The sequence below is a fragment of the Malurus melanocephalus genome, unplaced genomic scaffold, assembly GCF_030028575.1.
Source record: "Malurus melanocephalus ecotype Western Australia unplaced genomic scaffold, MMel_1.1 scaffold_67, whole genome shotgun sequence".
NCBI lineage: Eukaryota > Metazoa > Chordata > Aves > Passeriformes > Maluridae > Malurus > Malurus melanocephalus.
Window position 1 is genome coordinate 1,626,834 of NW_026623299.1, and position 13,980 is coordinate 1,640,813.

The 13,980-nt window shown below is 38.7% G+C and overlaps 1 protein-coding gene across 1 annotated transcript in view; it reads left to right on the forward strand.

Annotated features, from left to right (window-relative positions):
• Positions 1-484: 484 nt before the first annotated feature.
• MGAT5 (alpha-1,6-mannosylglycoprotein 6-beta-N-acetylglucosaminyltransferase) overlaps positions 485-13,980 on the forward strand; it is a 101,318-nt gene continuing 87,822 nt past the window's right edge. The window contains exon 1 of the mRNA XM_057366538.1: positions 485-589. The gene's annotated coding sequence lies outside the window, so the exon portion shown is untranslated. The remainder of the gene's footprint in view (positions 590-13,980) is intronic.

Below are 13,980 nucleotides of genomic sequence, written 5' to 3' on the forward strand. Positions count from 1 at the left end.
TAGAGATTTTGTTTGGGGAAGAAGGAAGGAAGCCTTGATGTTTATACTGTTTCTAGTGTGTTTGTATTGTTGAAACACAGGAGAGCTAACCTAAACACTAACCTAATGTTTTTGAGTGGACCTTGGAAATCTGACTTAACTGCCTTGTAGGTCTTATCCCTGTTATTCCGACAATGTTTGACAAATATATCCTTATTTTGTTGTATATATGTGGTGTTTTCAATTTATATTAATGTCCATCTAGTGTGTGAAGGAGCTTTTAGTTGGTATACACAGCAAGATTTTGTGCTAGAAGGAACTCTTTTTTCCTCTTCCATCCATCGAACTATGAGTGGCAAAGAGATTTGTAAATGCTAAGTCTTATGTGACCTTTTTAGAGAACACTTACCARAGTGGACCTGTTTCAGCTTGTTTTTGGAAAACCATTTCATTTAATGACAGCACTTCACTTTAAACCATGTGTTCTAAGAACTGACTTGTGTTCCCAGCACTGCAGGGGGAAAAGCTCAGTGTGCACGCTTGAGAACTTGCTGAGGAGAACACGTGGGGGAATTCCAGGACTGGTGAAAATTTAAGAAGAAGGTAGAAGGTATTTAACATAATTACATAGCTTTRGATTGTATAAACCTTGTACAGTTCAGACAAGTGCAGAATTACTTCACCAGGCTTGCCCTTTTTTTAAGTTTAATTGATTTGAAAAGCTGAAGAGGGACCAGATTTCTTAAACGGAGAAAGTTCAGAAAACTGTGGTGGGCAGGTGAGGTAAATAACCTTTTGATATGATTCAGATTGAAAAATACAAGAGTAACTCCATGACAACACAAATATAATCTCATTTTTGAGTTACATAAGACTGTTTAAAGTGGGTCATTAGTGTTGGGGAAAAACATTTTTAATTTTCTAGGCTTCCCCCCCCCCCCCTTCCCCTTCCCACACTAGGGGGAATGCTTTCCTCTAGGGACAAAGAGAGGATGAAGCTAAATATATCACTTGTCTACTTTATTCTCCATCATGTTGCTTCAGTGGTAATCACTTGTTTGAGATTCACCTTCAGAGATTCCGTCTGACATATGGTGATGTGCATAATGAATACATGCAAACATGCAGCAGTTTCAGATTCATTCTTTATTGCACTTAGGTTTTAGTTCACAAATTGCTGTAATAATTAAGGAGATTTGGTAAGCATTAATCTATGCACTTATGGGAATATTCTTCTTAATTATTTATTGTTTGTGTGAGATGGAAAAAAAACAATTTAAGAGCTGGCTTAAGAGTTGGGCTTCTTTTGTTTCCTAATTTCAAATGATATAGAGGCAGATTAAGTTTCTCTTTTTTGAAAATACCACCATTTTCAGGGGAGGATAAGAAGCTGATTGTTTGAAGGGTGTGACCTGTGTGGCTTAGTTGGGGATTTTTGATTCATGTTCAGTTTTGGGGAGGTTTTGGAAGTTTTGGTTTGGGTTGTGGGGTTTCTTTTGGAGCAGGCTGGGGAAGGTTTTGTTGTTTGGGTTTTTTTTTCAGCTACAGAGAGATCTTGAGTAGAAATTGAGTGGTTTCTTCAGCAGCCCCTTAAAACTGAGACATACACAGGGAAGTTATACCTAGTGTTCTCTAGACACCCAAAAATGTAAAGATCAAATATCTAGGTCTCTCACAAACTCTTTTTTTGTACTGTGTTTCGGGTATTTGGGGAAAGGAACAAAATGTTCACCTTCTCATTCATAGCGGGAACCATGTGATGATGATGAGCAAGAACAACACGCTGCTGCAAATCATGTTGAGGCTGTAGCTCTTCCTTTGGTGCTCCTGACTGTCAGAATTGTCATAAATTGGTTGCCAGCAATGGGAGTTGCATCCACAAAGTCCAGCTTGCAGCTTCTGGTGATTGAGATAATTTACTTTGAATTTCCATTCAGCAGCTAAGTCCTATTAATCCAGCTTCTTGTTCATCCTGGGTTTAGATTCTTTATAGGAGTTGACAGTARAATCTTTCAGTTCATGCTGAAAATTACATGCTGGCAAATAAACAGGTAACCATTATAACACATCAGATGAGCATCTYTTCAAGCTTCATGCGGAGCCTTTGATCAAATGCTTGACAGTAAATCATGGTGTCAGTCAGTGCACTGAACCAGAAGAAGACAACAGGACGATTGTAGGAGAGATTCCTGCAATCTTGATGGAAGGGCCAGTCTATGCAGCCTGAACTGTGCTAATCAAAATAGCAAGACCAGATCTGTTGCTGAAATAGCAAATTAATTATTGCCCTACTTACTTTGCAGTGGTGTCTAGGGGACACTGAGGTTAATTCCATGGGCAGATGTGTGAGGGCAATGACTTCTGGTTGGAGAAGTAGAAGTCTGCTGCCACAGATGGGTCCAGAATAGCTCTTGTCTTCCTCACTTAAGCCTGTCACAGTGAGAGATTTAAGCCATGCATGTTGAATCACGTGTCCCATGTCATTTCCATTTGTCAAATCACTGAACCATTTTCYCTGTCACTCTCTCCCCTATTTTGACTTCACTGCAATTGTTTCCCTTACTAAAAATGGCTGCTGGTACGCATGAGCACTTCTATGTTTTCTAAATTATTCTTCATGATCAGAAAGAGACTAAAAATTTGCTCATATTGTGTTGTAAAGCACTATTTTGAAGTAAGAACAAAGAGAGAAATCTTTGAATGACTTACAAGCAGTAATGGTTTTCCAATACTGCTTGTGCTGTAGAATATTGGGGTGCACAGAGAAAGGGGGAAAAATGACATGAAAACACATCCTGATTTGAGTTTAGGAATTTCTTCCATAGTCAATAGACAGGATGAGCTTTTGGGGCTGCTGCTTTGAATTACTTCCTTAAAGGGGGAGAAGGGCTAAGCTAAACATCTCTTTGCTACCAAAGGACACAATTTCTCCTTTTCATTTTCACAAGCTCTGATACGCACCTGAGCCATCTGTTAGACAGCTTGGTCTGTGAAACAAGCAGAAAGCTGATGTAAGAAAAAGGCTTCTTTTGTTTCCATGATCTGAATCAGCTCATCGAGGGATCTGTTGATTTGGCACATGTAGCACAAAGCGGGGTGTGAGACTGAGTGAATTGGAGCAGTGGGATAAGTGCAGTGAGATTAGGCTGTTCCTCAGCTGGGAGCTGTTGGCTCAGCCCAGCCCTCTGCTGTGCCTGGACACTCTCCTGTGGGTCCAGAGGCCTCTGAGGACCCCAGATGTCTTCACTGACTACAGAGGGACAAAATGACCCACAGCTTCCCCTTCTGCTCTGGTGCCAACAGTGGCTGCTGTTGTCATCTATGAATGTTTACTTTTCCTTCTACTTCTTTCATCCTGTGAAATCTTGATTTTTTTATTTACTTTTTTTTTTTAAAATCAGGAAATATAGTAGTCTCAGTAAATCTTTATACCTTGTTGGGTATATCACCCGTAAGTAAATATTGGAAGGGTTTCTGTGGCCAATGAAGCTAACCTGACTTTATTGTAAATAGGTTATAACCAGAATTTCTGCTTCAATGGCTATACTCGAGAGCAACACTCTTAAAATGTACTGCTGGGTGAGAGTGCCCTGCCACACCTGTAGCTGTGACAGAGCTCAGTGCCAAGCCTAGTGAAGCTCCCTTTCACTTGCATCTCATCTGGGTTCTTTGCCTTTTGGCAAGAAGTCAAAACCTGATTTAGCCCTTTGCAGGCACTAAGCCCTGCACTTAGACATCGTAGCTCCAAAGACTGTGTCCAGTGTGTGGTGTGAAATTAATCAAAAGGAAACAAAATTAATGACCTGCTGTGGTGCCATCCATCACGATATCGCTCAGCAGGTGTGAAATTAACTTGCCTTGACTGTGGATTAAATGGAACTGCGTGATGTGAACCTACGGAAACTGTTTCCGTTAGTGCTGGGGAGCAAGTGTTTTTAAAGATTCCAGCTTAATGAACTGCTTATGCCATGCACTGGATAGTCTTATGATCATTTAACAGCATGAGTTTAGATTATGCTCCCTAAGAAGATCAAGTATTACAGTATCAGTAAAAATTGTTAAAGGCAGGCCGCAGAAATGTGGTTTTAATTTCTGTAATTACTGTGCACCAGATGGTGGATGTATACTTTTTCCCTGCTTAAGTACTTCAGCTCAGATTTAAGCAGTTGTGATCTTTATTTACAAGTCATCAGATTTTAACCTAGGTGATAACAATGCCTTTGTTATAGCCTGTTACGATGACCTTCAAAGAAGTATGGAGACAAAACCTCACTATTGTTTCTTATAGTTACAGAAAAGCCTTTCTTCTTGGTTTTGTTTTATTTTCTTTCTCCTGGATCTTAGTTACAGTGATAGCAAAATTACCCACTAATATTCACTACCCACTAACTTTGCTTTGGAATGAGTTATGTGATATTAGAATATGTACTTAAGGCATTTGATAAATCGTAATTAATTTAAGAGCAATACTGCAAAGATGCAAAATACATTACAGGTTACTAACAGCTTGAGAGAAATGAGGAAAATTAAGGAATGAGGAAAATGAGGAAAATGTATTTCCCAATTTGAATCTGAAGATACTGATATTCTGCCAACTATTTTCTTCTGTCCGGTCCTATTTGTTTATGTATATGCAGTTTTCCCTCCATAGTTGCTCTGATAATTGTTTTTCAACGCAGCTATTATCATTGTTGTGGAAGCTCTCTGACTTCTGAGTTCTTAGTRGATTTTTGCTGAATATGCCCAGCACATCCTCCTCTAAATGTTCCGAGTCATCTCAGCCCTTTTGAGAATGCCTGGTGTTTTTGCCCTTGGCAGAAAATAAGTCATGTATGGGTTTGTTGGTTTTTTTTTTCTTTTTGTCTGCCCGCCTTGCCCCTTAAATTCTGAATACACATTTCCACGAGTTAGGAATTTGCATGTTTGTGATTAGAAGGAGGACTTAGTTATGACTTGCATGGYAGCTTTCTTTGAAGTAGGACTGGCGTGCAGCCATTAAAACATTTTCAGGATAAGGTGTCCACAGTATATTGGCACATACTTGATAAGCTGGTCTTTATAAGCTGATTCGTTTGACCTCCTACTGAGGGCTGTCTGGACTTTGCACAAGCAATGCTATTTTGTTCAAATTTTTTATAAGGAAGGCATTAAGTTGGTAAGGTCAATTAATTCCTTATAGTTGTTGTAGCAAGTTCTGTGGATTTTGTGTCAGAAGATAATTCTGACATTAGGATAAGTAAAATGGTTTTGATTCRTAACAAACAGGGTTGTAGCTACTGAGAAATGTTAGAGTTGTTCTAAAGCTGCCCCATTCAGGTGCTGTGTCATGGCAGTACTTTCTTCAAGGAGAAATCCATAAGTAGTGGCTCTAGGGTCATGGGATCAGTACTGTTGGAACTGAAGAGCTCTGTAGTTCTTTTGGGTAGAGCTGACAAGATGTTTTAGAAGTTTCTTCCTTCCTTGAGAAGAAACMTCAGCCTTGGTACCCATATCAGAATGAGGAGGTAAGCAATTCATAGAGGCCTAATGCATTGTAACATTATAAACATTAAGGAAGTCCATCAAGCTTTTAGCAGAGAACAAAGGTTAGGTGGTTACTGTCAGTCACGTTGCAGCTGGGCTTTGAACTACTTTCTTTCCTGCGTTAGAAAATTACTATTTTTAAACGAGTGTAAAGAAGCTTGCTCTTAAGATTTAGATTGTAACACAATGCTCTTTCAACCTTCTTCATTTTGCAATCAACCCAGGGATACTGTGTTCAATTGTCTGCCTGCAGTTTGGGTTTTACATKACTGGGGTGATTTAATTGTGCTCCTTCCTGCCTCTTGTTGATGCCTTTTATAGTTGCTTAAGCTTTTTTAATTAATTTGTAGCTCCAGGGGAGATGGGGAGAGAAGAGGAAAAGTGATAAGTTTACTTTCTTTTCTGGAACTTCTCGTACTTCAGGGAAGTGACAAGCCAAGCAGGAGTGCTCTCTGACAGCTGTAGCAGCAAGAAAATKTAACTGTCCTGGCAAAGCTTTTTGTCAGCCCACTTTGGCAGAAAGAAGGCCTTTCACGCCTGTTTTCCATGACAGGCTGTGTGAGTTGGGTCACACAGCTCTTGGCTGGGCCTCGCACTCAAACTGAGTTTGTGTTGGCTGGTTTTACTTTTGTTTTATCCTCTCCTAGCTGTAATATCCTATCACAAGAGAGCATGAAATGAAGGTTTCTTCACTGCAGGGTTTGATTGTTTTTTATGCATCACTGCTAGATKGTGGTATGAGGAGAACTCAGATTTCTCTACTTTGCCTGTAGCAAGAATATGCAAACTTGGTTTGTCAGAGTTAAGCAATGTGATGTTACATGCCTGGGAGTGTGGGTTCCTGGGAAAGTGTTTGGATTTCTCTTGGTTGGAAGCGACTGGGAACTGCAGCTAAAATTAGCAGAKATGGTCCACTGCAAGTAAACTGATCCAAGGGAGAGAAAACCAGAACAAAGTCTAACAAACTCCCTGATTTTTCAATGCTGTTTGCACTGCTGATACTGTGAAAGAAATGTCTGCTGGTTGCACCCCATGTCTACAGAGCACTGTTTGTGTGGCAGGTTATGCTGTACTTAACTTTCTGATGGGCTCATGAGGAAGGGGAACTTTTGTCTTCTAAGAAAAATGAGGCAATAACCTTAAAGAATTAGGTTTGGTTGTTGGGGTTGTTATGGTGTTTTTTGGTGGATGGGTTTGTTTTKGGKKTTTTTTTGGGTGGTTCTGTGTGWGGAGTGAAAACTTTGTTTGGCTTTTCTCATGACATTTTCTACATTTTCTCAAACTGCAGTCGATAAATGTCCATTCCCAAAGGAATTGCCTGGTCTGTAGACTTGTGATTATCATTGTAACTCAGCCAGGGGTAGACAGAAACTTGTCATATAAGAAGTCAAAAATGATATTTAATAAGAGGTTTATTCTGCATGGYAAGAATTTAAACTATTGTTTAATTAGCAGGCGAACCATTTACTTTGCCCTCTAGTTCGTTATGTGTTGTGCAGGTTTATGACATTGATTCATACAGCTTATTACAGCTCATAAATGTCACCATAAAATTAGTCAAAATAAGGGTGTAAAGTGTCTGGCTGCCATTAGTTACCCAGCTGGTTTGGCTTTGGTGACAAGTTTGTAGATAGAGCATGAATTTTAGAGCTGAAGATGTCACAGGACTTGAGTACCAYGCTGCTTCTCATTATGGAAAGAGCCTCTGTCTAAAAGTCGTGGCTAAAACTTATTTTCTGGTCATAGCTACTCATTGCCTGTCCTTGTCAGCAGTGGCAGTCAGCGAAGGTTAAAAGCCACTAAAAATTGTGATAATTGTCAGTACGTCAGTGATGCCTCTTCTGAGAACTCAGTACCAGTGAGATGCTTTCACTAGATATTTGTGGTTTTGCCCAAATGACAGCCAATCAAGATGTGGAGCCTAACAATGTGAGCTCAAGTGGCCACTTCTTTAATAGTGCAGCTAATGACTTACAGATGCAAGTTATTGTAATATGCTCAAATACTTTACATGGATCCTGGAGTCTGCATCTAGGAGATKGTTGTCATTGTGAAAAGGAAACCAGGCTGTAGTCAAGAAAGGGATTTTATTGTGTGGCTTTACATAAACATCAAAAATTGTCAGATATTATGTACTGTTTATTGTTTTTTACATATAGAAAATAAGGTGTTGGAATGTACAGGGAAAATAATCCATTGCAATGACAGAAATACTGTCACCTGATCCCAGATCACTTTAAGGAAACTAAAGCAGCCTGTCAGCTTTTGTTTGTTTGCTTGATGGGGTGCATTTAGAGATGTAKGTTTTAAGTGACTGAAGATAAACTTTTTAATGTGTATTTTTTAAACCACCACGTTAAACTAGGATGTCACTTTTAGTTCGTCTCTGTTCTAAGGCAGATCTCCTCTGTTTTTAATAATGTATGTGGAAATAGTGTGAAAGATTTAAAATGTGCCATCTCTGAAATAAGAAGATGGATGCTACTCTAGTGTGATCTGATTTGGATTCTGACCTAATTTCTTTTAGTTAGTGATTGGTATAGGACTTGTGGGGTGCACGAGCTTATGACTTTTRGAGATTACTGAATGATATTTTTAGGTTACCAGCTAATCCTGTTTAGGAATAGGATTTTCATCTGAAAACTGATCGGTCCTTAAATTCTTCCTATTTTACTTTAGAAGAACGACTGGAAATTGTACAGAAAAAGCAATGGGTTGTTTACTTGTCCCGTGGCTTTCTGCTACATGATGATTTTCTGTGTGCGTGAGTTTAAAAAAAAAAACGCTATTTTTCTTTAATATTTAAACAAAAGTAAAATCTTCCATTGAAGCTAGTTTTGCATTTAGTTTTGCACATGCTCTAAAAGAGGTAAGGGAGAGCATTGTGTACACATTGCCCCAAAAATGTTCTGAGCTTTTCAGTCTGGATTTTTCTTGCGTTGCCTTGTAGCTGTTCGCGAAGCAGCCAGACTATAGATAAAATAACAAATGCAAATTCACACTTCCGTTTGCTTATTCAACAACTGTGTTCCATATATAAACAACCTCTTCCAGATGTTTTTCTCCTTGTTAGCAGTCCCTTTCATGTGCTTGTAACGTATGGCAGAGAGAGCCTTGTTCTTCAATTCTKCACTCAGTGAGGGGTTGCCATCTGCTCTGTGTCTGTTTGGAAGGTAAGCATTTTGTCACCTGTTCCTGCAGATTGAGACTRTAATGCTCTACCAGTCTTATTTATGAGGTCAGCTCTGTGAATTTTCATTAAACTTTGTGAAAAGTGTAAGGAAGCAGKAAAATAAAGACCATTGTAAATTGAATTCTGTAATGTTATATGGAGGATTTTAGTTCCTGTAGCTGTTTTGTTTCCTTTTTCTGTGCCTTTTATGATGGGAAAGGAAGCCAAGCTGATGTGGAGAAATGAGAATTTGCAGTAGAAGTGGGAAGTGTATGAGTAATACCATGTTTTATTGACAATATTGCTTAAAACGTGTGGGTTTTGTTGCTGGTTTGGCATGCTAATATTAATAGGCTTTGCCCTTTTCAGTGAAAGGACATGTATTGGACTGAGCTTGGTGTAAACTTCTGTGGGTCACCCTGCCCCAAGTTTGGTGCCTCCAACTGAAACCTCTTCGATTCTCATGGCACAGAGAATTCCCCTAATGGCTTGGTGAGGTCTCCATCTCACTGGCAACAGGGCTGAAGTGAAAGGGATGGGAGTAGGAGGATGTCACATTCACAGGGGAGATGTCGTGCCTGATGTGACATCCCTGCATCCTAGAACCCCGTTACAGTCATGCTCCTGTCTTCTGAAAGCAGAAAAGGTGCAGCTCTGTGGGCACTGTTAGCAAGGAAAGACAGCAGCCAGGTCCCAGGAGCTCTCCCACACAAATCAAGAMAAACTGCAGGGCTTTTTTCCCTGTGTTGCCTTCCACAGCAGCTGTTGAGAGTTATTGAGGCTGTATTTGGGGAAGAGACTGATTCAGCTGCTCTTATCAACAGCTGTTGGGGTAGATGGAGCATTATCTCTCACTGAGGCTTTATGTGCCTCTTGTGTCCCTTCAGAACTGCCTTAACAACTGTCCACATCCACTTCATCATCTTCCTTTTCCCTCCTTTTTCCTTTCCAGTTCCTGTGTATCATTTGGGGGTTGTTTTTTTGGGTTTTTTTTTATTCCCACAATATAGAAAAAAAAATCAAATATCTGTAGAACTTGATTGACTTGTGTTTTTTTAAATCTGAAAAAGCTGAAACTCTAGAGATTTGGTAAACTTACTTGATCATATCTGAAGCTGATCTGAATATTGTATAAATCACAMAGAGCTTCAGCTTTCTGCTCTTTACTTACCTGGCAGCAGTCACATGGAAGAGACAATGCTGCCAAGACACTCAAGTTGTTTGGATAATTAATTTATCTTATTTTTAATCACACAACCAGATTTTGAGGTATCAAAAGGAGGGTGTGAGAATGGTTTTGACTTGATTTGTATGCATGGGATTAAGCACATTCATTACACTAGGGGACACTTCTRTCTGATTTAAGAGGTGCTAGTCAAGTTTTACTCACTTTCAGAGTATTCCTGAAGMGTGCTTATTTACATGGATACTTGGGAAACAGGCATTTTAAAGCAAAACTTTGAAGTCTTCATGATAAGGCAACTCAGAAAAAACAGAATCTTTTCTGGGGATGAGAGTACCTGGAGGAAAGTGCTACTGAAAGAACGAGTGGGAAGATCTTTGGATCCAAAGAGACCTGAAATAAGGCAACACCAGAATATACATTACACCTAAAYTTAAATGTAAGAATTGACCAAGCTTGTCTTCAGTCACTTAGGATGAAAGTAGATGCTTTTCACACACTTGGTTAATGATACTGTGCATTCTGGGACTGTCTGGGTAACAGAATGGGCTTGATAGCAACCTGCATAAAATTTCAGTGATAAAATGCTGTAAATCTGGAAAACTGCTGAGCAGAGRAATGTCTATAGCTATCGTTTCTTTCATACTAGAGATACAGTCCTTTCAAGGCATTTTCAAATGACTTGTATCATTTGCTTGGATAAAAGCAGTCAAAGTTTGTGGTCAAAATACATTTACTTGCATGTTAGAAATTGTGTTGATGAAGGGATGCTTATTGCTTGGGAAAAAAAAAAAAGGTTTGCAAGATTTTAATAGCTTTTTCTAGTAAATGGTTTTAAGAATTGTAGTGTTGGCTCCAAAATTCTTTATCTGTATGGGTTGTTTGTGAAAGCCAACAGTGCATAAATCAAGTAAGGTGCTTGGAATAGATGTTTGAAGCATGAAACTTATTTTTTCTTTGAAGTTTTAGTAAGCCTTTAAAAGCCCATACAGTGTGCCAGCTTGGTACCTTGGGCTGTGTCTCCAGGGTGTGTGTTCTCACTTGGTTGACTTACTGCTGCTGTTGGTGCTGACTCTGTGTTTGGTTACATATAGGCTGATGTTGATGCTCTTCTCTTGTATTTACAATTATGTTAAAAATGTTTCACTTACAGCAGATCAGAATGGCCTTGAAAATATTTCACTTACAGCAGATCAGGATGGGAAAAAGTAGGCTTAGGGTAGTAACAGTATAATTCTTCAAGTGTTCTTAAGAGAAGCATTAAAATACCTATTTTTTTGAAAAAAATACCTTCACAGATAGTTGAAACTGTAAATCATCCTTAACCCCTAAGTCATTTTATGTTATTCTGAGTYTCAAGAACCATATCTATGTGAAGAATAGTGCTTAGGTTTTTAAAGATGATGCCATGCTAGGAGGAATATTAACTAAATTGCCTTCACAATGTTTATGGACACTTCTAGAATTCCCATGTGAATGTGCACCACTTTGGGTGGTGTGTCTGGTTTAAGTGTTCAGGTTTGAGTGATTTTCAACTGTGTCAAAATGAGTTGACTTACCTACTTAACTTTTGACTGGAGAAGCTATTCCTGTTAAGGAACTGGAGCATCTGGCACAGGAGGAGAGGCTGAGAGAGCTGGGATTGTCCAGCCTGGAGAGGAGAAACTTTGGGGAGGTCTTACGAATTTTTACAAAAGTCAGATTGGAGGGTATAAAGAAAACAGGGACAGTCTTCTCTGTGCTCCATGAAAAGATGAGCTGCTTTAAGACAATATAGATGTAAATATAAATATATATTTTAAATATACATTATAAATATATATTATAAATATATATTATAAATATATATTTTAAATATATATTATAAATATATGTATATTTAAAGATACATTTGCTCTATGTGTTTTTTGTGTATTCCAGATACATGCCAGCTTGTTTGTGTCAGTGAGTACTATCACAAACCTTGTAGTATTTMTCTGAATTACTTGAATTGTGTGATGGATTTAATTAATAAATTATTAATCCCTCACAAAGCCAAATAAAAACTTTACAGCAGTGGAGAAAAGATGATCTAAATCTAAAATCAGAACACAGATAAAAGGCCTTCTAGTATTTTAATAGTAAATTTTAAAGTATTGAACGTGTGTTCCGTGGGATTTATGTGGCTCAGTGTGTCAGTAGACTAAGGCAATTAAATACTTAGGAGGGGCAAGGGGAGGTCAACTGCYGTGTTAAAAGCTGGATATGAAATCCTGCACTGTCAAAAGTAGTCTTGCTTCTATGGAAATTGTCACTTAACAAGTGTTGGAACACAAGGGCACTTTTTGTGTTAAGAAACACCATTCCCATGTTCAGCCAAATGAATGATTTTTGAAGAAAATTGTGAAATTTTTTTTTTAATCTTATTTTTCAAAAAAAGGAAATTTGAACAGTTGCTTGGTYACTTTGCAAGGCTGTAACAAGGGGTCATTGCCAGGCACTGCAGTAGGGGTTAAGGATGATGGACAGATAAAGCACAATGCTGAAAACAGAAATGTAAAGAGAGAAATTCTGATTTTACTGTAAAACTTTTACTTCGGCCAAGGAGTATATTGTTAAGGATGTTTTATAAAAAGAGAAGTTCATTGAGTGGTGAGTTCTTCTCAATGTTGTTAGTGTAACCACTTAGTATGTTATTTTTTATTTTCCTAAATGAAACTATCTGCTACTTTCACCATTTAACGAAAAAAAAGAAAAAAAAGAAGAAGCAAAAATGCATGAGTGGAAGTGATTTTATAGTAGTTTTCATTTTCTCARTACTGTAAATGAATGCACTTTCACTTTCAGTAACATCATTGAGATGAATTTGTGAGTGATGGAAATTATGCCCTCYTAAAGTGCTTCAAGCCATGATGATTTATATTTTTTGTAACTGACAAGTTCACCTCTAAACCRCGTCCCCAAGAGCCATATCCRTGTGCCTTTTCCATCCCTGAGGAATGGTGGCTCCCCCACTTCCCCAGGCAGCYTGTGCCACTGCTTGACATCCCTGTCAGTGATAACCCATTCACCTGCTCCCACTGTTCACTAAAYCGACTCAGTTTGCAAAGGATAAAAGAATTTCCAAGGTTTGTCTTCTCATCCCTTTCCCCTTGCCTTGCCTGCAGCCTGTGCTGGGTCCCTGGGGGCTTCACTGTCACTGTGCCATCAGCTGTGCAATGCTGATGAGTTTAAAGGAAGCCCAGCAGCAGCTCCTGCCTGCTGCAGCCTCTGCAGGTTCCTTACCAAGCTTGTGCTGTGCTCAAAAAAAGCCACAATCCTTAGCAAAGGGAACTCCAGAAACAGCAGTCAATTCCTGTGTAAGGGGCCCAGCATTTTGGTGCAAAGGACCTGGGTGTAGTATCTGTATTTTAAGGAATTTATTAAGAATCCGCAGGACTTGAGGAAGTTASAACACTGCTAGAGCTTCAGGTTTGAGTGACTGACCCAGACAAACTTCTCCTGAGCTAACTGGTGACAGAAATGTGCAGTGTTCCTAAACTCTGCTGTCCCATCTGCCCGTGGGTTAAATGAGTCCTGTCCTGGAAGGTCAATCTGTCCTGCCTGTAAGCCACATTTTTATTCCATCTGTTAATGTGAATGTTCTGAAGATGATGCCAAGAAAGAGTTTACTAAATATATACACTTTTTATGGGAAGAGACAGTCCTTGAACTGTTCAAGTTTTTTTCTGAATACCACAATTAAACAGATTTTGACCACCCTCTCAAAAGTTAAGTGCTGGAAAATGACTTCCCGTGGCTTTCGTCACATATATATATGTATTTCCTTTCTCTTCAGATTCTTCTTCATTCATTATGTTAATCTATTTTTTCTATATAATATGCTGTATATTATTTTATTAATATGTAGTATCTGTTGTGAAGCTATTTCTATTAATAACAAAAACATAAAATGCACTGCTATAAAAATATCTTAAATTCGGGCACTAAACTGATAYATTATAAAAAGCAGAGCAGTAGACTATGATTTCTTGTTACGAGGAAAATTGAGAATATATAAAGCTTAAAATGTGGATCTCTTAATATTTTCCACATTTAAGCAAATCACAGAGAGTAGCTGAAAAGATGTCTTTCAGTAATAGTT